This window comes from Artemia sp. Qi Xiang Cuo, chromosome 1 (genome assembly GCF_049724085.1).
Source record: "Artemia sp. Qi Xiang Cuo chromosome 1, ASM4972408v1, whole genome shotgun sequence".
Classification (NCBI taxonomy): Eukaryota; Metazoa; Arthropoda; class Branchiopoda; order Anostraca; family Artemiidae; genus Artemia; species Artemia sp. Qi Xiang Cuo.
The window spans coordinates 27,786,857-27,811,977 of NC_142794.1; the positions used below are offsets into that span (position 1 = coordinate 27,786,857).

A 25,121-nucleotide genomic window follows, 5' to 3' on the forward strand; every position below is an offset into this window, starting at 1 on the left:
AAACAGTATATTTTTGAACAGCGAGAAGTCACCATTTCTTTGCTAGAGCATGTATCCCGCTACTATTGCTCTATGGCACCCTCTGACTCCACATCATCATTTCTAAAATATTTTTCAGACATTTCTTGTTCAAGTTTGTGCTTCAACCCATCGGTTCTTGTTTTTCACAAGCCAAGCCATTCATGATGCTCCACAAAACACATCGCATCACCATGGCATTACGCGCCCAACTCACTGCGAGGGAATTTTTACTACGGAAGTACAAGCATATAAAGATTGAAGCAATTATCTTCAATATTGTAACATTTACATTATATATTTAATATTTTCTAGGGCTTATGGCCCGAGGTTTTAAAATTTAAAGATATTATTTCCATGTTTTATTAATTTTACATATTTCACTATTTCCTGGGGTTTATAGATCCAGGGCATGAACAAATTCAGCCTCGAGTGAGACGTATGACTTTGTCTATTTTTATAGCGTTGTGTCGTGGTTTTTCCTATCAGTGTTACCTTCGTTGATGTTTCAAAGTGCATTTGGAAGCTTTCTCGCTTGAAACATTTAACTTAGCATATTCTTGTAGTGTTGTGTCGTGCTTTATCTTCTCATTGTTACCTCTCTTGACGTTTCAAAGTGCATTTTTTTCATAGGAAATGTATGACTTAAGATATTTTTCATAGTGTTTTGTCATGGTTTATCATGTCAGTGTTACCCCTGTTGATGTTTCAAATTGCATTTTATAAGTTTCATCGTTTGAAACATATGATTCAAGATATTTTTTTTTAGTTTTGTGTCGTGCTTTATCTTGACTGTGTTAAATCTGTTGATGTTTCAAAGTTCATTTCGGAAGTTTTTCATTTGATACGTATGACTCAAAATGTTTTTCTAGTGTTGTGTCGGGGTTTTACTTGTCCATGTTACCGGAATTGGTGTTTCAAAGTGCATCTTGAATTTTTTTTTTTTTTTGAACGTATGACTCTTAATGTTTTTATGCTGTTTTGTCGTGATTTATCTTCTCATTGTTACCTCTATTGATGTTTCATAGCGTATTTTGGAAGTTTTTCGTATGAAACGTACGACAAAAGAAATTTTTCTAGTGTTGTAGCTTATCTGGCCTGTGTCACCTCAGTTGATAATTTCAAAGTGCATTTTGGAATTTTTTTCCTTTGAAACATTTGACTTGGCTTATTTTTGTAGTGTTGTGTAGTGTTTTATCTTGTCAGTGTTATTTCTGTTAATGTTTCAAAGTGCATCTGGGAAGTTTTCTCGTTTGAAACGTATGACAGAAGATAGTTCTTGGTAGTGATGTGTCACGCTTTATCTATTCTATGCTACCTCAGTCGATGTTTCAAAGTTCATTTTTGAAAGTTTCTCGTTTGACAAGTATGACTCAGGATATTTTTGTACTGTTGTGTCGTGGTTTGTCTTGACACTGCTACCTCACTTGATGTTTGAAAGTGCATTTTGAAAAATTCTCGTTTGAAACGTTTGACTCAGAATATTCTTGTAGTTCTGAGCTTTACTGAAAACCAATTTTATGACAAGTACTTTCTTTTGTACTTAATATTGAAACTAAACATTAAAATTATAGTAAAATTTCGAACTGATGAGCTTTCAGCAATTAATATCATTATGCATCAAATATTCAGTTTAATTGATTAGCTCTTTTTAAAGTTGTTCAAGACGAATATAGTTTCACTGCAAACAAGTGTTTGGATACTGCCTCCTTCCTTAACTGTAAATAAAAACCAAAAGTCTACTGCGTCATTGGCGCTTAACTGAAAATGAATTATTTTACAAATATTTTCTTTTCCAGTTCTCACAACATTGAAAATAAAAATAAAATTACAGTGAAATAAATTCTTGAACTGATGGATCTTTCAACAATTAACATCACTAAACATCAAATATTCAATTTGATGTTGTTTATACTTTCCAAGACCGTTCAAGACGCATATAGTTTTCATTAAAGCACCAATGACGCAGTAGGTTTTAGGCTTTTAGCGTGAGAGAAGGATGTGATACCCAAACTCTTGTTTTTAGTGAATTTTTTTTCGTTTTAAGCTTGATTTGCATATTTGATTTAAGTTTCAATCGCTTTGAAATTTTTTTTATTAATTTACATTAATATCTACTGTATGTTTGTTTGAATTGATTTCTTATTGAATTTCTCTTCGTTTGAAGTTTCATTTATACTTCAATAAGAAATTTTTTTTTTGTTTTAAGCTTGATTTTCATCGCTTTAACATTTATTTATTCATTTATACTATTACTCGCAGTATTTTTTTGGCTAGGATTGTTTATTTGATTTTTGTTCGTTTGGGTTTCATTTATTCTTTAATAGTTATTTCTGGTCGTTTTGAGTTTGAATTTTAACAGATATTTGTGTCTGCTGACCTTAAGTTTAAAATGGGCTTTACTTTTATTTGAAAATTTATTTTTCAGAAATTTTTTTTAAATTAATTTTTGTTCGTTTTTGATTGCAAAAAGTTTCAAGTTTTTAAAAATCCTTATTTGAAAATCAAACTTTTTTTTCTAAAAAATCAAATGTTCATCCATGTATCAAAACTGGTATCAAAGTAACAATATCAAAGTGAAATAATGGGTTTATGTCAAGCTCGGAGTTTTTATTATCTGATGTTTGAACAATTTTGAACAGAATGGCTATCTCACAATTTTGATTGCAGGGGTTTGGGGGAAAGGGTGTGAGGGGGAGGGGGATTCTTAACCTTCGACCTCTTTTGACTCTTTAAAAGTGAACTAGAACTTTCTATTTTAAATCAAATGAGCAATCTCTGAAGTTTATACGAGCATCCCTTCTATTAGAGCCATATATATTCCCAGAGTATAACTTACAACGCCTGTACCTGAGGCCTAGGGGGTTGTGTAGACCATTGAGTTTTAATATCTGATGGTTGAACTATTTTTAACAAATGGTCACCTGAACTTTCTATTGGATGGGTTTATCCATCCGATAAACCCAAAGGCGTGGAGGGCGGGAGGGGCTAATTGCCCTCCGATATTTTTTCACTCTGAGAAAATGACCTACAACTTTTAATTTATATTCAAATGAACCCTCTCTGAAGTTTATACGAGCATCCCTTTCATAAAAACCACATACGGCCACAGGACAGAGCTTGCAATGCCTGCCCCCAGGCCCTGGGGGGTTGTGTCGACACCGGATTGTTTGTTTTCTGACCTTTGAACAATGTTGAAAAAATGGCTCTCACAGTTCTTATCGGATGGGTTTTAGGAAAATAGGGCCTGGAGAGGAGGGCTAGTTGCCCTCCGATCTCTTTTGACTCTTAAAAAATGAACGAGAACTTTCAATTTACAATCATATGAGCCATCTCCAAAGTTTATACGAGCACACCCTCCATAAGAACCATATAAGCCCCCAGAGCAATACTTACAATGCCTGCCCCGGGCCTTGGAAAGGGGGGAGGGTTTGTCTAGACACAGGAGTATTTCTTATCAGACCTTTGAACTATTTTTAATAAAATGACCATACGTAAAGGATTTTTTGTAATTTGATCTTTGAATTATTTTTAACAAAATGGCTACTTCCAATTTTTTATCATCTGTATTTGGGGAAAAAAGGCTTGGGGGTTTAGTTGCCCTCCCATCACTTTTGAATCTTAAAAAGGACACTAGAACTCTCGATTTCCAATCAAATGAGCCACTTTGGAAGTTTTACGATGACCCGCTCTATATGAAGTGCTTCTGGGAAAAAAATTTAATGGAGTGTGAGGGAGGCTAGCTGCCCTCCAATCACTTCTGACTCTTAAAAAGTGAACTACAACATTCAATTTCCAATCAAATGAGCCCTCTATGAAGTTTATACGAGCATCCCTTCCATAACAACCATATATACCCCCGGGGCATAACTTACAATGCCTACCCCTGGTCCTGGGGGGCTGTGCTTTTTGTTATCTGAACTCTGAACTATTTTTAACAAAATATTTATCTCAAAATTTTATCTGATGCATTTAGGGCGTGGAGGGGGAGGGCTAGTTGCCTTCCGATCTCTTTTGGCTCTCAAGAAGTGAACAAGAACTTTCAATTTCTAATCAAATGAGCCCTCTCCAAAGGATCCCTTCCATAAGAACTATATATGCCCCTAGAGCATTAATTATAACGCCTGCCTCTGGGCCCTGGGGGGTTACGTCGATAAAGGAGTGTTACTTATCTGACCTTTGAACTACTTTTAAGGAAATGGTTATTATAAAAATTTTATCGGATGTTCTTGGGGAAAAATGGAGTGTAGGAGGGGGGCTAATTGCCTCGGATATCTTTTGACTCTTAAAAAGTGAACTAGAACTTTCAATTTCCAATCAAATGAGCCCTCTTTGAAGTTTATACGAGCATCCCTTTCATAAGAACCATATACGCCCCCAGGACAACACTTACAACACCTATCCCCCGGGCCCTTGGGGGAGTTTTTGTTATCTCATTTTTGAACAATTTCTAAAAATCTGGCCATCTCAAAATTTGTAGCGGATTGGTTTGGGAAAAAAAGGGCGGGGGAGGGCTAGTTGCTCTTAACTCTCTTGACTCTTAAAAAGTGAACTAGAACTTTCAATTTCCCATCAAATGAGCCCTCTATCAAGTTTATACGAGTATGTCTTTCATAAGAACCATACATGCTCTTAGGGCATAACTTAGAACTCTTTCCCCTGGGCCCTGGGAGGTTGTATTGACACCAGAGTTTTTCTTATCTGACCTTTGGACTATTTTTAACAAAATGTCTATCTCAAAATTTTCATCAGATGGGTTTGGAAAAAGAAGGCTTGGGGGGGGGGCTAGCAGCCCTCGGATCTCTTTTGACTATTAAAAAGTGAGCTAAAACTCTCAATTTCCAATCGTATGAGCCCTCTCTGAAATTTATACGAGCATCTCTTTCATAAAAACCATACATGCCCCAGGGCATAACTTATAAACCCTCTGAAGTTTTTACAAGCATCAAGCTTCAATAAGAACCATATATTCTCCCCAGGGCAAAACTTATAACGCCTACCCTCGGGCCCTGGGGGGGGACTGTGTCAACGCCAGAATTTTCGTTGTCTTTGAACTATTAAAAAAATGATATCTCAAAGTTCTTATCGAATGGGTTTGAGGAAAAAAGGTCGTGGAGAACTAGAAGTTTCAATTTCCAATCAAATGAGCCCTCTCCGGGCCCTGGGGGGTCGTGTTGACACCGGAATTTTTGTTATATGATCTTTTAATTATTTTTAACAAAATAGCTATCTCAAACTTTTTATCGGATACATTTGAGAAAAACGGGTTTGGAGGGGGGGGAGCTGGTTACCCTCCGATATCTTTTGACGCTTAAAAAGTGATCTAGGACGTTCAATTTCCGATCAAATGAGCCCTCTCTGAAGTTTATACAAGCATTCCTTCCATAAGAACCATATATGCCTCAGGGTATATCTTATAACCCTTGCCCTGAAGACTGTGGGGGGAGTGTCCTGCTCAAACATATAATTTCCAGAAGTTTCAACTACGTTGAACAAAATGGCTATACAAAATTTTGATTGGATGCGTTTGGGAAAATGGTGGGCGTGGAAGGGGTGTTTGTTACCTTCCAATCACTTTCGACTATTAAAAAGGGAACTAGTCATTTAAGTATCCAATTGAATGAGCCCTTTCTGAAGTTTTTACTACAACGCTTTCTATAAAAACCTTATATGCCCCCAGGGTATAACTTACACCCCTTGCCCAGAGGGCTGTAGGGGGCTTGTTGTCCTCAAAGACCTAATTTCCAAAATTTTCAACTACGTTTAACAAAAATGGCTATCTCAAAATTTTGATTGGATGTGTTTGGGGAAAAGGTTAGCTGCCCTCCAATCACTTTCGACTATTAAAAAGAGCATTAGCCCTTTGAATTTCCAATCGAATGAGTCCCTTTTGGAGTTTCTACGACAAAGCTTTCTATAAAACCTTATATGCCCCAAGGGAATAACTTACAACCCTTACACTGAGGGTTGTGGGGGAGTGTCCTTCTCAAAAACATAATTTTTATGTGGAAATCAACTAGGCTAAACAAAAAGGCTATCTCAAAATTTTGATTGGATGTGTTTGGGGAACTGGTGGATGTGAAGGGGTGTTTGTTGCCTTCCAATCTCTTTTGACCCTTAAAAAGGGCACTAGAGCTCTCGATTTCCAATCGAAGCCCTTTCCATATGAATTGCCACCTGGAAAAAATAATAATAAATAATAAATAATAATAAAACATTGGAGCCGTATGGCCTTTACTATAGGCAACGCTATAGTTTTGCCTCTGATTATTTGTTTATTTTTTTCCCAGAGGCATGTTCCCAGGGGATGTTCTTATAAACTACAGAGAGGGCTCATTTGATTGTAAATTGAAAGTTTGAGTTCACTTTTTAATACTTAAAATAGATCCGAGGGCAACTAGCCCCCCTCCACGGCTTCTTTTTCCAAACTTATCTGGTGAAAATTTTTAGATAGACATTTTGTTAAAAATACTTCAAAGGTCGGACAATAAAACTCCGGTGTCATTACAATCCCACAGGGCCCAGAGGAAGGCGTTCTAAATTATGCCCTAAAGACATGTATAGTTCTTATGAAAGGTATTCTCGTATAAACTTCAGAGAGGGCTCATTTAATTAGAAATTGAAAGTTCTAGCTCACTTTTAAAGAGTCAAAAGATAACGGAGGGCAACTAGCCCCCCTCCCCTGCATGCCCTTTTTTCCTCAAAACCATCTAATATGGACTTTGAGATAGCCATTTTTTTTAAAATAGTTCAAAGATCATATAATGAAATTCCGGAGTCTACACAACCCCCCAGGGAACGGAGGCAGGCATTGTAAGAAATGCTCTGGGAGCATATATGATTCTTATGTAAAGGATGCTCGTATAAACTTCGGAGAGGGCCCACATGATTGGAAATTGAAGGTTCTCGTTCACTTTTTAAGAGTCAAAATAGATCAGAGGGGAACTAGTCCCCCTTTCCACGCCCTATTTTCCTCAAACCCATCCGATAAGAACTTTGAGAGAGTCATTTTTTTCAAAATGGTTCAAAGATCATATGACAAAAACTCCGGGGTCGACACAGTCCTTTTGGGTCGGGAGTAGGCGTTGTAAGTTATGCCTTGGGGGTATGTAAAGCTGTTGTAGAAGGGATGCTCGTATAAACTTCAGAGAGGGCTCATTTGATTGAAAATTGAAAGTTCTAGTTCAGTTTATGCGAGTCAAAGAGATCAGGGGGCAACTATTCCCCCCCCCCGACAGATCCCTTTTCCCCCACATGGAACCGATAAAATTTTGAGATAGCCATTTTGTTAAAAATATTTCAAAGTTGAGATGAGAGAACTCCAGTTTAGATATAACCACCCAAGACCCGGGGCAGGCGTTGCAAGTTATGCCCTGGGGGCATATATAATTCTTACGGAAGGGATGGTCGTATAAATTTCAGAGAGTTCTTATTTGAATGGAAATTGAAAGTTCTAGTTCAGTTTTAAAGAGTCAAAAGAGTTTGGAGGAACCCTAACCCCACGCCCTTTTTTCCCTAAAGCCATCCGATAAAATTTTGAGATAGACATTTTTTTAATCAGTTCAAAGGTCAGATAACAAAAACTCCGGTTTCGACACAAACCCCTAGGGCCCGGGGGCAGGCAATGTAAGCTATGTCCTGGGCCCATATATCGTTTTTATGAAAGGGATGCTCGTATAAACTTCATAGAGGGCTCATTGGAATGGAAATTAAAAGTTCTAGTTCATTTTCACAGAGTAAAAAAAGATCGGAGGGCAACTAGCCCTTCCCGCCCTCTACACATTTGGGTTTATCTGATGGATAAACCCAACCAATAAAAATTTGAGGTGACCATTTTAATAAGCAGTTGAAACATCAGATATTAAAATTCCGGCGTCAGCACAACACCCAGGGCCCAGGGACAGGCATTTTAAGTTATACTTTGGGGGTATATATGGTTCTTATAGAAGGGTTGTTTGTATAAACCTCAGAGAGGGCTCATTTGATTGAAAATAGAAAGTTCTAGTTAACTTTTAAAGAGTCAAAAGAGACCGAAGGGCAATTAGCCCCCCCACGCCCTCTTTTCCCCAAACCCATCCGATAAAAATTTTGAGATAGCCATTTTGTCAAAAATAGTTCAAACATCAGAGAAAAAAAACTCCGAGGTTGACAGAGGCCCATTTGTTCACTTTTGATACTTTGATGAGCATTTCTTACTATTACAAAAAACCTATTACTTCCAAGAGACATTTGATCGTATTAAGTAAAAATTGGTTAGTATTAAGGAAAAAAGTTGTTACTTCGAAGATAAAATTTGTTAGTGTAAAGAAAAAGTTGCTACTTCTAACAGAAAACTTGGTAGCATTAACAGAAGATTGTTACTTCTAAGAGAAATTAGTTATATTGAACGGGAAACTTAATACTATTATAAAACATTTGTTATTATTAAGAAAAAACATGTTGCTTCCAAGAAAAATTTGATTGTATTAAGTAAAACTTTGTTAGTATTAAGGAAAAAGTTTTACTTCCAAGGAAAAATTTGTTAGTGATAAGAAAACTTTCTAAATCAACCATAAAAGTATTTAGCGTAAGCAGAAAGTTGTTACATCTAAGAGAAATTTTTAGTCTTTGACCGAAAAGTTGTTGCTATTAGATAACTATCGTTACTATTAAGAAAAGACCTGTTAATTCAGAGGGAAATTTGATAATCTTGAGTAAATGTTTGTAACACTGATAAGATAGACCACGACACAACACTATAAAAAAAAACTTGAGTCATATGTTTCAAACGAAAAAATTTCCAAAATACACATTAAAACATCAAGTGAGGTAACAGTGATAAGGCAAACCGGGACAGTACAAAAATATCTTAAGTAATATTTTTCAGACGAAAAAAAAATTCAAAAATAAACCTTGAAAAATTAACTGAGGTAACCCTGACAAGATAAGCTACGACACAACACTATTAAGACATTCTGAGTCATATGATCCAAACAATAAAACTTTCAAGATGGTACTTTGAAACATTAACAGAGGTAACACTGATAAGATAAACCACGACAGAACACTATTAATACATCCTGTCATACGATTCAAAGGTAAAAACTTCCACAATTCACTTTGAAAGCACCAAGAGAGGTAACAAAGACAAGATAAGTCACGACACATCACTAGAAAAATTAATTACAAAAAAAAAACTTTCCGAAAAATAAGTTTCTCAAAGAAAAGTAAAGGCCATTTTAAGCTTAAGCTCAGCAGATACAAATACCTATTAAAATTCAAACTCAAAACGACCAGAAATTACTATTAAAGAATTAATGAAACCAAAAACGAACAGAAATTAAATTAACAATCATAGAAAATAAAACACAACAATTAATGATATAAATGAATGAATAGATCTAGACATGAGCGGTCATGTTAACCTAAATTAAATAAACTTAACTTAAACGTAGTTAACTTAATGTATAAAGAAGTTTTCTAGCAGATAACTTGTTAGCGTAAACAGAAAATTTGTTACTTCTAAGATAAATTTCATATCTTAGACGGTGAACTTGTTGGTATTAGAAAAAAATTTTACTACGAGTATTAAGAAAAAACCTGCTACTTCCAAAAAACATTAGATAGTATTAGATGAAACTTTGCTAGTATTAAGGACAGAGTTATTAATTCGAAGAGGAAATTTTTTAGTGTTAAGAGAAACTTGCTACTTCTATCAGAAAACTTGGTGAGATTAGAAGAAAATTATTACTTCTAAGAGAAATTTTTTATCTCTCACGGAAAAATAGCTGCTATATAGAAAATGTTTATTAATATCACGGAAAAGCTGTAACCTTCATGAGAAATTTGACCGTATTAAGTAAAAATTTGTTATTATAAAGGAAAAAAGTTATTACTTTGAAGAGAAAGTTTGTTATTGTCAAGTAAAAGTTGCTACTTCTAACAGAAAACTTGGTAGCATTAACAGAAAATTGTTACTTCTAAGAGAAATTGGTTATCTTTGACCGACAACTTGGTGCTATTACAAAAAGTTCGTTACTATTAAGGAAAAACATTTGTTTCTTCGAAGAGAAAATTTTTTAGTGTTCAGAAAAAAACTTACTTCTTCTAACAGAAAACTTGTTAGCATAGACAGAGAGTTATTACTTCTAAAAGAAATTTGTTATCTTTGACGCAAAAATTGTTACTATTAGAAAAACTTTGTTATTATTAAGGAAAAAAGTTGTTACTTCGAATAAAAAATTTGTTAGTGTTAAGAAAAACTTACTTCTTCTAACAGAAAACTTAGACAGAAAACTGTTATTTGTAAGAGAAATCGGTAATCTTTGACGGAAAACTGGCTGTTATTAGAAAAAATTGTTAATATTAAGAAAAATCTTGCTACCCCAATGAGCAATTTGATAATATTAAATAAAAGTTTGTTCGTATTAAATAAAAAATTGTTACTTCGAAGAGAAAATTTTTTAGTGTTAAGAAAAAATTGCTACTTCTAACAGAAAACTTGTTAACATTAACGGAAAATTGTTACTTCTAAGATAAATTTTTTATCATTGACGGAAAAATTGTTACTATTAAGAAAAAATTGTTACTTCCAAGAGGAATTTGTCAAAAAGTAAAAATTTGTTAGTATTAAGGAAAAAAGTTGTTACATCGAAGAGAAAATTTGTTAGTGTTTAGAAAAAGTTGCTACTTTTAACAGAAAAATTGGTAACATTAACAAAAAATTGTTACTACTAAGAGAAAGTTATTATCTTTAACAAAAACTTGCTGCTTTGAAAAAATTGTTACTATTAAGAAAAAACTTGTTACTTCCAAGAGAAATTTAATAGTACTAAGTGAAACTTTGTGAGTATTAAGGAAAAATTTGTTACTTCGAAGGAAAAAATTGTTGCCTTTGACGGGGAAGTTGCTGCTATTAGAAAAAATTGTTATTATTCGGGAAAAACCTGCTGCTTCAAGGAGCACAAATTTTATTGTATTGAGTAAATGTTTGTTACACTTACAAGATAAACTACGACACACACTAGAAAAATATCTTTAGTCGTATGTTTCAAACGAACAAATTTCCAAAATGCACATTGAAACATTAAGTGAGGTAACAGTGACAAGAAAAACCAGGACAATATAAAAATAGCTTGAAGCATGTGTTTCAAACCAAAAACAAAATCCAATATAAACTGTGAAACATCAACTAAGGTATCACTGGCAAGAAAAGCCACGATAAAACACAATTAAAACATTCCGTGTCATATATTTCAAACGATAAAACTTCCAATATGCACTTTGAAAACATTAAAAGAGATAACACTGACAAGATAAACCAAGACACAACACTATAAATACATCCTGAGTCATACGATTCAAACGAAAAAACTTCCAAAATGCACTTTGAAAGTATCAAGAGAGGTAACATAGACAAGATAAGTCACGTCAAATCCCTTCAAAATATCCCAAGTCAGAAATTTCAAACGAAAACCTTCAAAATACACTTTGAAAAGCACCACCTGACGTAATACTGACATGATAAACCACGAAAAAGTACTACAAGAAAATTCTAGATCATACGGTTCAAACGGGAAACTTCCAAAATTCAGTTTGAAACATCAAGTGAGGAAACAGTGTCAAGACAAACCACGACGCAACAGTAAAAACATATCCCAAGTCATACGTTACAATCGAGAAACTTTCCAAAAAAAATTCTGAAACATCAACAAATGTAACACAGTCAAGATAAAGCACGACACCAAAATATAAAAAATATCTTGAATAATATATTTCAAACGAGAAAACTTCCAAAATGCAATTTGAAACATCAACAGAGGTAACACTGACATGTATATACCATGACAAAACACTATAAAAAATATCTTGAGTCATACATTTCCGCTGAAAATAGGACTTTGAAACATCAAAAGAGGTAGCATTGAGAAGATAAATCACGACAAAACATTGCAAGAATATGCTATTTCAATGTTTCAAACGAGAAAGCTTGCAAATGCACTTTGAAGTATCAACGGAGGTAACACTGATAGGAAAAACTACGATACAACACTATAAAAATAGCCTAATTCATACGTTTCACTTAAGGCTGAATTTTGTAATGCCTGGGGATCTATTAACCCCAGGAAAATAGAAAAAACAGTAAAAATGATAAAATATGGAAAATAATATCTTAAAATTCTCAAACCTTGGGACCATAAGCCCTAGAAAATATTAAATATATGAATTAAATGTAAAAATATTGAAGATAATTGCTTAAATCCTTAAATGCTTGTATATTCATTGTCAAAATTCCCCTACACTGGGTCAGATGCGTAATGCCATGGTAGTGTGATGTGTTTTGTGGAGCATCTTGAATATCTTGACTTACGAAAAACAAGAATGATGGGTTGAAGCATAAATTTTAACAAGAAATGTTTGAAAAATATCTTAGAAGTGATGTTATGTCAGAGGGTACCACAGATCAATAGTAGCGAGATACACGCTCCAGCAAAGAAAGGGTGACTTCTTGCTGTTCAAAAATATACTGTTTAATTTAGATTCTATAGCTTATTTTCAGAGTGAAACGGTTGAAAATGTCCTAGGGGAGGGGGATGATCAGGGGTGGTGCCTTGTGGAGGATAGAAGGGGAGGTGTGTAATGTCACAGTGGTGTGAATTGACTTGATTTACCACGTATGGATGGGTTCGGAAAACTTGAAACACCAGATTGAGGCATAATTTTAACAAGAAATGTCTGAAAAATGTCTTAGGAATGACTCTTAGGGGGTCTGGGGGAAGTCTAGTATTGTCACTGTGGTGTGAATGGCCTGGAGTATCATGTTCTACACCTTAAGAGTTAAGGTGGAGGGGTTAAAGAATTTTTATCGCGGAGGAGGGGGGGGGGGTATGTAACTTGCACTCAAAGAAACGCTGTGTTGTAGTTAAGGGCTCTCGGAAATATCTCAACAAATCCTAAAAATTTGCATCTAATATCAATCCTGCCATCTGAAAATGATTGCTAGGGAGGTGAGCCTGGCAGCCGTAAAACTCCAACTCCTTAGTCCTGTTTTAAAGGTTTTTTTTTACTTTATTTGCAATTTATATCCAATTTCAACTGTAATTCCAGGCGCTTCCAATATGTCGAGTCCAACTCCGCCTCCATTCAGCGAAATTACTAAAACTCAAACTTCAGAGCCCCCTTCTAAAAGGTTCTTTTGACTATGTTTACAATTTACAACCGATTTCGAATCTAACTCCAGAAATTTTCAATATAGCGACTCCAACTCCGAATCTATTCAGCAAAATTTACTAAGACTGCAACTTCAGAGTTTCGTTCTAAAAAGATTCCTTTAATTACACTTGTAAATTATAACCGATTTCAATTCTAAATTAAGACGTTTTTAATATACCCAGGTGTGTCGTTTGGGGGTGGCAAGGGGGGTAGTTGCCTTCCCAATAATTTGGAGAAAATTTTTTATACAACCCATGCCCTGTGATTATCCAGATATGAACCCTACCCCCTCCCAATAAAATGCTGGAGATTCGTCCCTGAATATACCGAGTCCAACTTCGACTCCATTCAGCAAAAAATTACTAAAACTCCAACTTCAGTTGTGTGTAGAGTGGCGCGCCACTCTAAGTGAACCTAGATTAACCCCAACTTTTTGGATATCTCTCTCACTATGACTCTGTTTGTGTGTCGTGTCAAAAAACCAGTCTGGTTGAAAACGTGGAGTTTTCATGCTGGTCACTTTTTTGCAATGTGTAGGACTCAGTGGGGATTCCCCGCTCGTTTGGAAAGGTGCCAAGGACAGGCAAGTGATTCGTCTCTTTGTGTCTGTTGTGTCTGTGTGTTTGTCCTCTCTCGGTTTGAGTGGACTCTGTGTGTGTGTGTGTCGTCTCTCTGTATGTGTCCTCTCTGTTGATGTTTATTATCTGTGTGTGTGTTGTCTGTGTGTGTGTGTTTGTCCTCTCTATGTCTGTGTTTACTCTGTGTGTGTGTGTCGTCTCTGTGCATGTGTCCTGTCTGGGTGTGTTGTGTGTGTGTGTGTGTGTGTTGTCTATATTTGTGTGTGTGACCTATGTGTTTTTCTTATCTGTGTTTGTGTGTTTGTGGGTGTGTGTGTGTGTGACTTCTCTGTGTGTGTGTCTTCTCTGTGTATGTGTCTTTTCTGTGTGTGTGTGTGTGTCTCGTCTCTCTGTGTGTTTTGACTATGTGTGTGTGTCTCGTCTCTGCGAATGTGTAGTTTCTGTGTGTTTGTACTTTCTGTGTTTGATTCGTCTCTTTGTGTCTCTCTCACAATTACTATGTTTGTGTGTCGTGTATAGTGTGTGTGTGTGTTGTCTCTATGTGTGTGTGACCCCTCTGTGTGTTTCGGATCTGTGTGTGTGTGTGACGTCTCTTTGTGTGTGTCATCTCTATGTGTATTTGTCATTTCTGTGTGTGTGTGTGTCTCTGTCTCTCTGTGTGTGTTGACTCTGTGTGTGTATCGTCTCTGTGCATGTGTCGTTTCTGTGTGTTTGTCCTCTCTGTGTGTGATTCGTCTCTTTGTGTCTGTCGTCTCTGTGTGTGAGTGTACTCTTTGTGTGTGTATGTGTGTGTGTTTGTGTGTGTTTAGTCTCTGGGTGTTTTGTTGATCTGTGGGTCGGTCAGCTGTATGTGTGAAGGTTCTCGATGTGTGTGTCTACTCTGTGTGTGTGTGTTTCGTGTCTGTGTTTGGGGTAATATCTGATCTGTATTCTGCGCTTTGTGTGTTTCGTATCAGTTTTTTTCGATATTTTTATAATGTTTTCTTTCTTATCGGGAGGTTGTGCCTTTCTGTTTTATTGTTTTCTCTGTGTGTGTGTGTGTGTGTGTGTCTTCTATGTTAATTTGTCATCTATGTTTATGTGTCGTCTATATGTGTTCGGTTTCTCTGTTTGTTTGTCGTCTCTGTGTGAGTGTCGTCTCTCTATGTGTTGTCGTCTCTGTATGTGTGTGTCGTCTCAGTGTTTGTGTTGTCTCTATGTGTGTGCCGTATCTGTGTATGTGTGTGTGTGTGTGTGCGTGTGTGGTTTATTTGTTCTTGTCGTCTCTCTGTTCTCTATGTGTTAGTCGTCACTTCGAGTGTGTCGTCTCTGTGTGTGTGTCGTCTCTGTGTGGATGTTGTGTCTGTGTGTGTATGTGTGTTGTCTCTCTGTTTGTCCTCTCTGTGTGTGATTCGTCTCTTTGTGTCTGTCGTCTCTGTGTGTTTGTGCTCTGTGTGTGTGTGTGTGTGTGTGTGTGTGTGTGAGTGGACTCTGTGTGTGTGTGTCGTCTCTGTGGGTGTTTTGTATCTGTGTGTCTGTCATCTCTATGTGTGTGTTGTCTCTATGTGTGTGTGTCGTCTCTGTGGGTGTTTTGTATCTGTGTGTCTGTCATCTCTATGTCTGTGTTGTCTCTATGTGTGTGTGTCGTCTCTGTGTCTGTCATATCTATGCCTGTGTTGTCTCTATGTATGTGTGTCGTCTCGTGTGTGTGTGTGTGTCGTTTCTGTGTGTTTTGTCCTCTCTGTGCGTGTGTCGTCGCTTTGTGTGTTTCATGTCTGTGTGTGTGTTGTCTCTGTGTGTTTGTCGTCTCTGTTTGCGTGTGGTCTCTCTATGTGTGTCGTCTCTGTGTGTTTGTCGTCTCTGTGTGTATGTGTCGTCTCTCTGTGTAAGTCGTCACTTTGTGTGTGTCATCTCTGTGTGTGTGTGTGTGTCTGTTTGTGTGTGTGTTTGTGTGTGTGTGTGTGTGTCGTCTCTGTGTGTGTGTGTCATCTCTATGTGTAAGTCGTCACTTTGTGTGTGTCGTCTCTGTGTGTGTGTGTGTGTGCGTGTGTCATCTCTGTGTGGATGTTGTCTCTGTGTGTGTGTGTGTGTGTGTGTGTGTGTGTGTGTGTGTGTGTGTGTGTGTGTGTGTGTGTGTGTGTGTGTGTGTGTGTGTGTGTGTGTGTGTGTGTGTGTGTGTGTGTGTGTGTGTGTGTGTGTGTGTGTGTGTGTTGTCTCTATGAAACACTTGCTTCAAAATATGAAAATTCTAACAACATCCCAAATAGTTCTAATTGAATACAAAAGTTCAAACGTATTCTAAAAATAATTTTTACTGAACATAAATAATTCTTACAAAATACAAGAAGTTCTAAAAAATCCAAAATAGTTCTTACAAAACAAAAATTATTCTTACAAAATAGAAAAAATATTTTAAACGAATCCAAAATAGTTCTAGCATAATAAAAAATATTTACTACAAAATATAAAATGCTTTTCAAAAATAGCAAAAATTTCGAAAACATCGAAAACAGTTCTTACAGAATACAAAAAGTTCAGAAAAATCCGGAAATAGTTCTTACAAAATACAAAAATACTTTAGACAAATCCAAAATAGTTCTAACAGAATAAAAAAATAGTTCACAGATTAAAAAACATTTGCTACATAATACAAAACACTTGCTTCAAAATATGAAAATTCTAACAACATCCCAAATAGTTCTAATTGAATACGAAAGTTCAAACATATTCTAAAATTAATTTTTACTGAACATAAATAATTCTTACAAAATACAAGAAGTTCTAAAAAATCTAAAATAGTTCTTACAAAACAAAAATTATTCTTACAAAATAGAAAAAATATTTTAAACGAATCCAAAATAGTTCTAGCAGAATAAAAAATAGTTACTACAAAATATAAAATGCTTTTCAAAAATAGCAAAAATTTCAAAAACATCGAAAACAGTTCTTACAGAATACAAAAAGTTCAGAAAAATCCGGAAATAGTTCTTACAAAATACAAAAATACTTTAGAAAAATCCAAAATAGTTCTAACAGAATAAAAAATAGTTCTTGCAAAATAAAAAATACTTGTTACAAAACCAAAAGATTTCTAACAACGTTAAAAATAGTTCTTAAAGAATATAAGAGTTCAAACAAAATCCAAAGCAGTTCTTACAAAACAGAAATAATTCTTAAGAAATACAAAAAGTTTTAAGAAATCCAAAATAGTTCTTACAAAACAAAAATTATTCGTAATAAATACAAAAATACTTTACACAAATCCACAATAGCTCTAACAGAATATAAAATACTTGATGCAAAATACCAAATACTTGCTTCAAGACACTAAATTTTCTAACAACATCCCAAATAGTTATTATAGCATACAAAAAATTCAAACTTATTCCAAAAATAATTCTTACAAAGCAGAAACAATTCTTTCAAAATACAAAAAGTTGTAAGAAAATTGAAAATAGTTCTTAAACAACAAAAACTATTCTTCAAAATAGAAAAAATCCTTTACACAAATCCAAAATAGTTTTAACAGAATTCAAAATAGCTTTCTGCAAAATATGAAATACTTGTCACAAAGCCCGAAAATTCTAACAACACCGAAAGTAGTTCTTACAGAATACAAAAAGTTCAAACAAATTCCAAAAATAGTTCTTAAAAAACAAAAATCATTCTTACGAAATACAAAAATACTTTAGACAAATCCAAAATAGTACTAACAGAATAATTGTTCTTACGAAACAGAAATAATTCTTAAAAATATAAAAAGTTGTAAGAAATCCAAATTATTTCTTACAAAACAATAAATTATTCTTAAAAATAAAAAAAATAGTTAACACAAATACAAAATAGTTCTAACATAATAAAAGAGAAGTCTATTTTTTATCCAAAGTTATTCCAAACTCAGAATTTTGAAATTTATTCCAAAGTATTCCAAAGTTACTATTCGTCGCCAATTTTTTACGTATATTCAAATTTTATAAAAAATTGAAATTGCAAATTTAAACATAGGATGTATTAATCAACGTGCAATTACTGATTTAAATATTTTAAAAAGCAATTAACCAAGGATTTAAGGGGCCGATACTTCAATTACTCCCTCAGTTAGGCCTGGGTATGATTTGGAAAACAATCAAAAATTGAATAAAAAAAAGAGTTTGTGAACTAAAAGTAAGAATTGTAATTTCCTCTTACTGCTTGGCAATCTGTAGTAGTAAAAAGCAGTTTTATTTAGATTAAACCATGATCTACTTAATAATTGTTAATTATTACATTTATCTTTTCAGTTTGGTGAGTTTCTGTTCCACTTCATTAGATCAAGTAGGTTTTTTGACGATTTGACGATTTGTTCAACCATTTCCTATTCAACTATAAATAGTGACTGATGTTGTTTATATCCATATTCAGAATCCACAAATAAGTATTTAACACAAAAATTTCGTTTTTAATGACAATCAAGTAAAGAAAAATCACACTGACTTAGGCTACTGAGTCTCTCAATCCCCGTAAAGCTCTATTAAAAGATATAAAAACTACTTATTTAACACAAAAATTTTGTTTTTAATGGCCATAAAGTAAAGAAAAATCACACAGAATTAGGCATCTGAGTCTCTCAATCCCCGTAAAGTTCTTTTAAAATATACAAAAACTACTTTTTTAACACAAAGAACCCCCATGTAACTGAACCCCTGTATAACTGAAACCCTGTACAACTGAACCTCCGTGCGAAATTTCATTACGTTTAATATCTAACCACCAAATGCTCCAAGCCTCAGAAGAAAAAGGGATTTTGAAAACAGGGAGCCCGATTTTCGAAAAAAAAGGGATACCCCCCGTGAAACTGAATCCCCCTTGTAACTGAACCCGTGTACAACCGAAACCCCCCGTGCAACTGCATCCCCTTTAACTGAACCCTTGTGCAAGTCACCCCTCTATGCAACCCATCCCCCTCAGAACACTTTTCAGCCATTTCTTTTTAAATTGACAATATTTTTCAAACGTTACTTATGTATTATACAGATCACATCGGCGAGGTAAAGCTAGGTCAAGTCACAATGTCATTCTATCGTTACTTTTCAATTAAGCTATTGAATACTCTCTAGCAATGTCTCTTGTAAACGTCAAATCTATTAAGTATATGAGCTTATTCTTTGTATTGTTGACACAAATGCTCCAAGCCTCAGAAGAAAAAGGGATTTTGAAAACAGGGAGCCCGATTTTCGAAAAAAAGGGATACCCCCCGTGCAACTGAATCCCCTTGTAACTGAACCCGTGTATAACCGAAACCCCTCGTGCAACTGTATCCCCTTTAACTGAACCCTCGTGCAGGTCACCCCTCTATGCAACCCATCCCCCTCAAAACACTTTTCAGCCATTTCTTTTTAAATTGACAATATTTTTCAAACGTTACTTATGTATTATACAGATCACATCGGCGAGGTAAAGCTAGGTCAAGTCACAATGTCATTCTATCGTTACTTTTCAAATAAGCTATTGAATACTTTCTTGAACTGTCACCTTTACAAGAAACATAGATTAATCCAATTAGCTTATTAAGGGTTTTGGTTACACTAATTCTCATATCTCCAGAAGAAAAATGGGTTATGAATCATGTTGGACCGTGATCCGAAAAAAAGGGATACCCCCCGTGACCCTGACCCCCTGTTTCCCTGTCCCCGTGGCTAAAAACCACCCCCCGGGCCCCGGGCGCCTCGGGAACGGAACCCTCGTGCACGTCACCCCGCGATGCACCCCCGCCCCCACACACCACGTGTCAGCCAGTTCTTTTTACAGTGACACTATTTTTCAAACGTTACTTATGTATTATACAGATCACATAGGCGAGGTAAAGCTAGGTCAAGTCACAATGTCATTCTATCGTTACTTTTCAATTAAGTTATTGAATACTTTCTAGCAATGTCTCTTGTAAACGTCAAATCTATTAAGTATCTGAGCTTATTCTTTGTATTGTTGATGCAAATGCTCCAAGCCTCGGAAGAAAAAGGGATTTTGAAAACAGGGAGCCCGATTTTCGAAAAAAAGGGATACCCTCCGTGCAACTGAATCCCCTTGTAACTGAACCCGTGTATAACCGAAACCCCCCGTGCAACTGTATCCCCTTTAACTGAACCCTCGTGCAAGTCACCCCACTATGCAACCCAACCCCCACAAAACACTTTTCATCCATTTCTTTTGAAATTGACAATAATATTCAAAAGTTACTTATGTATTATAAAGATCAAATCGGCGAGGTAAAGATAGGTCAATTCACAATGTCATTCTATCGTTACTTTTCAATTAAGCTATTGAATACTTTCTAGCAATGTCTCTTGTAAACGTCAAATCTATTAAGTATCTGAGCTTATTCTTTGTATTGTTGATGCAAGCATCTCATTCTTTAATTACCCGTTGACAAAGAGTGTAATGACCTGCAAAATTAACAGAAAAAAACCTGTTTGGTACGGGGGCGTTGTAGAAGTAGTACCTTGGTATATACTTATGTGACAGTGATAGTTGCACTGTCATTGCGTAACCTCACATAAGGTGTACTCCTTGCTCGGTTACGATCAGGGATTCCCCATGGGCTCCTGTAGTCTAGCTTGTCACATACGATGGCGTCATCCATATTAAACCTGGTCACGGAAATCCTGGGTGTCTTCCAAAAAGAAACAATGTGCCAAAAATGGCTATGAATTGAGACAAAATGGCTGTTGCTAGGAGAACACCTTGGGAGTATTATGAGAAGTCTGCCAGGGTTGTCATGATTTCACAGGATACCTTTAAAGTCCCATATTAATTTCCTTATCTGACCATTTAAAATCCCATGTTAATTTTCCTATCTGACCCTTTCAAATCCTATGTTATTTTTCCTAAGGATATCATGGGAATCTTGCCAGCTGATCACGTTGCCCAGGTCCAAAGGGTTAGGAGGTATACTTGTACCCCCCTTCTAATAGGCTGGTAGAAGTCCCATGTTAATCTTCTATTAGGCCGGTCAAAACTTCTGCTATTGGGCCGATCAAACCTTTAATGCCTCCACTGCTTGTATAGTAACCAAAAAAAAGGTAAATATATACTAAGGAAAACTGACCCGTTTCTGCGGATGCTTGAATTATGCAGGCTTATCTTAGTTTCGACAAGATTTTTGGAGAAACTAAATTTCAGCCGGGGCCAAATCGGGGTCTGGCTGTGGGAAACTGAGGTCTGGGAGGGTCGGCTGCCCCCCAGCCCCATTGAAAATTATAGCAAACATGGAAAACATGGTAAAATTGCATAACTTACAGCCCCCCTCTGAGGACTGTGGGGGACTGACATATCGAATATCCTCAGAGACATAGTTACTTGGACTTTCAACTATGCTGAACAAAATGAGTATCATAGAATTTTTATTGGACGTGTTTTGAAAAATAATTGGCTTAGGAGGGGTTCTTCTCACCTTCTAATCATTTTGACCCTTAATAAAGACAATAGAATTGTCAATTTCCAATCGAATGAGCTCCTTTAAAAGTTTTTAGGGTAGCGCTTCACGGCCTGTGCCATTGCTTATGCATGCCTTTGAAAATCTGCATGAATATATTTTTTTTTCACTTAATTGAAACTCCTTTAAAACGTTCTCTAGAAGTTTCACATTAACACGCGTAGCCTCATTAGGTACAGCAATCTTAGTAGTACTATTACTAATAAACGTATAATGCCTTTTGGGTTATTCAAGATCCCCCACAACATAACCTGAATGTTCCAACAGAGTGGTATATTCGTTACTAAGGAGTTAATTGGTCCAAGTAAAAAAAAAACTGTAATATTGACAATTATTATAAAGCTTCATGTAACCAAGTTGATTCACTTGATTTTTCGTAAAATTATATACAATAATGTATAATTTTGCCTCGGCTATTATGGAGGAGGGCCAGTCAGATATTGCATAGGTGGGGGGAAAGTATCCGATACCTCAAAAAGTGTATTTTTACACCAAAATTTTATGACCTTCCGTTAGTACTCAGGCAAATATAGAAGATTTTGTTGTTTTTTTTTTGGGGGGGGGGGATATAAATGAATTTCTAATCTCCCTTCGCTCTGATTAAGCTTGAATGTAGGTAGTGATGGATGATAGCTCCCTTATTATTGCAGTAAACTGTTTTCTTTGAAAGATAAAAGATTGCATTCATATACTTGCCCTCACAAAGGGTGGAGAGACTACGGGACATTTTGAGAATTGTTTGGGAATTTCCAAGAAGAGGGAAGGCAAGTATTACCGGGAATATTTTCTTATCTACGCTTATATGGAAATATTTCGATTTCTGTTTATTTTTTACATATTAAACTGTTATGGGGCAATAAACTGTGGGTAAGAGTGACTTGCGCATACAGTGACTGGAACTTTAAAAAACAATTTTGATAGGAACACATGCATTATAAGAATTGACTTTTACGAAGATTTCAAAGATTTATTCGCTAAGTTTAAAGCTACCTAACAAAATTTACGAGTCTGTGTATAATCCCCATTTACGCAAGGACAGGGAAATAAATAATAACGAAGACAACAATGCTTTTCATTACACAAGACAAGAGGATATAACGAGGAAATTTGAAAAGACAGTGAATAACAGAGTGATTACCACTAAAGCAGACGTTTTGGCTATATAATCAACAACCAAAGACCACGTGTGTGTGTTTTGTGCTTGTGCGCGTCTCACACACATACACTTCAGTTTTTTTTTTAGACACACATACATTTTATGTTGCAGGGGGAGGGGAACTCAAAGGCGACCACAGAGGGAGTATTAAAAAATTCAAACGTGCTGGGAAATACCTCTCGCAAGATGTTAAGCGGAAAAACGAATACGAATTACGTCTTTGATGCGGGTTGATACTTTATTAAATTTATGCGACTATCGTTGTCAAAGTTTGTTTAAAATGCATTAATAACCACATACTACAAGATATGAAAGTGGTAACTTTCTGTAAATGCTAAGTATACTAAAGAATATCAATTATTTATAGGGTTTCTTCAGTCAATAGTAATGAGATGCTTCATTGTTTCCCAGTGACAAGAGAACACTGCAGTAGAGTTTTTGAGTTCTAACTCATAGTTTCTACTGTTATACATTAGTCGTAAGGTAGGAAGACATTTATTAAACATTTTGAGTATTTGAATGATAAGAACTTTGCATGTATAAATGTTTATTTAGTAACGAGCATTTTATTTAGTTACGTTCAGAAACGGGCAGTTTTTAAGGTTAGGGGGAATACTTAAAAAAAAAAATCGAAATAGAAAAGTCATGAAATATTGAAAAGTGCTCCCTCCGTGTACGTGCCTGGATTAGGATGAAAAACTGTTTTTTGGAAAAACGAGTGAATTTTTGGTGCTATGGTGGGGATTTATATGCACAGAAGTTATTCAGTTACGAGTTGAGTGTGAAGCCTAATGGTGAAGGACTATTAGTTTAATCTAGATCCCAAAAGTCGTTGGTTCTCAAGCTGCTTATAGATTTTACGATGCTGTAGCAGTACGTTTTCTAATTAATACTTCATAAAAAGGCTATCACTAAACATTTAGGATTTTTATTAGAACTTACATGCTACAGACCTTAAACTTAAAAAAAAAATTCTTAGGTGAATTGTTAAACCCCCCAAAAATATTTCAAAGAATCAGGAGTTTAACATACAGATACAAATCTTGAACGACTCTTAACTTCTGAAAGTAAACACGTATATATTTACATTTGCCTTCTTCTTCTACTAACTTTTTTTATCAATCTGCCACTATTTTTAAACCTTAAAACCGAGTTATATTCCACTTCGATCAATGATGAATGTAGCCCTGACTGTAGTGTATAGCAAACAAGTTTTTGTACTCTTGGCTCAATAAGTCATGATTACAGCGTCAGATACAACCTAGTAAGGAACAAACTCTAGCCCAACTCTAACCGACCTTCTGGCCTCTTTTAGTGAAGCCAACTTTCCCTCTGTTGAAGAATTCTCTCCAACATAGCCATTATACAGATAAATGTGAAGCTGGGTTACTTGGTACAGGTATTTTTTATAATGAGTTTCCTACTTGATTAAATACTCGTAATTTCAAAAATATTCTTCATAATAAATTGTTCTGTAATTCTGAAAGTAATATTTGTATATAGCCTAGCCCAGTTATCACCAATAAAAATGACCTTATCTCAGCTTCAAAATATACTCCAAATTAGAAACTAACTCAGCTCATTACTGGACATTGCTGTCTAAACTACTTCTTGTTTAAAATTGAGAAAACTCCTTCTCTTTTGTGTGTATGTGGGGTCCCGGATAGTCCCCGAAGCTATGCCGAAAACCGGCGGCACGCCACCAAAATACTTTCAGCGCACCACCACCGAAAAGGATTCAGCGCACCGACACTGATACGGTGGGCGGCAGTGCACCGCCGGAAATTTTAAGCACCGAATTGTTTTATGAGATTATTAAGAAGCAAATATAATGAAAAATCTTATATGTAATGGCACATGCAAAAATGTTGGATCCTCTCAAAATATTTTTGTATCTACACATCAACTATGGACTTTATCAATCGCGTGTTTCTGTCCTCTTCGCTACAATTTAATATTTTCTAATTAAAATGAGTTTCGACTAGCCATGATATTCCTCGAATACCTTATTTATAAATGCTTTACCATATACAAAAATGTCAGCTTAGAACTAGCATTGCAAAAGCCTTGGAACAAGGTTTTTATATATGTACATGTTTTTTTCACATACATACATGGAAGCATGTACAAAGTGGAAGAACTAAACTTATATGAAAAAATTCTTTGTCTTGATAAAATCCTTCTCGAAAAAATTCAAATTTAAAATAGAAATGGATTCCTTAAAAGATTTTGTGATTTAGATTAGGTTCTTGATTTTGATGCTAAGTTGCCCATTGTGCTGATTGCTGATCATGTGCCTCCTATGTTACCAAAATATGAACAATACAGGTCCTTAAACCAGAATTAAACAACAAGATGGAATGGAACATATAGTACGATGCAAAGTATTATTCAATACAAAGGCCCTCTGGCATGTATTTTTTGTAAAATTGAGAAACCTGACCTTGCTCTAGATAATGAGGAATATGAACTGATGCGTAACCTTTGCTCTCTACTGTCAAATTTTTCTACTATAGTCGAGGCCATTGAGGGAGAATTCTTTCCCACCTTAAATTATGCTCTGCTCTGTTAAGCCTCCTAAAAGGTCACCTTGAGTAGCAATCTAATGATAGTAGCTGTATTTTGCTTCTGAAAGAAAAGATGAGAAACAAGTTTGACTTTCGCTTACCATCTGATGGTGGCATCTGCGCTTTTGGACTTCGAAAAATCCAAGATAAATGAAACTGAT

At 35.5% G+C, this 25,121-nt stretch overlaps 2 protein-coding genes across 2 annotated transcripts in view; one reads left to right on the plus strand and one right to left on the minus strand.

The window, feature by feature from the left end:
- The window catches only part of LOC148956169 (hypoxanthine-guanine phosphoribosyltransferase-like), a 114,961-nt gene that overhangs the window by 83,695 nt on the left and 6,145 nt on the right, over window positions 1-25,121 (minus strand). The window lies entirely within an intron of this gene.
- The window catches only part of LOC148956170 (uncharacterized), a 263,724-nt gene that overhangs the window by 29,591 nt on the left and 209,012 nt on the right, over window positions 1-25,121 (plus strand). Inside the window, exon 2 of the mRNA XM_089096741.1 lies at window positions 22,761-22,876. The gene's annotated coding sequence lies outside the window, so the exon portion shown is untranslated. The remainder of the gene's footprint in view (window positions 1-22,760; window positions 22,877-25,121) is intronic.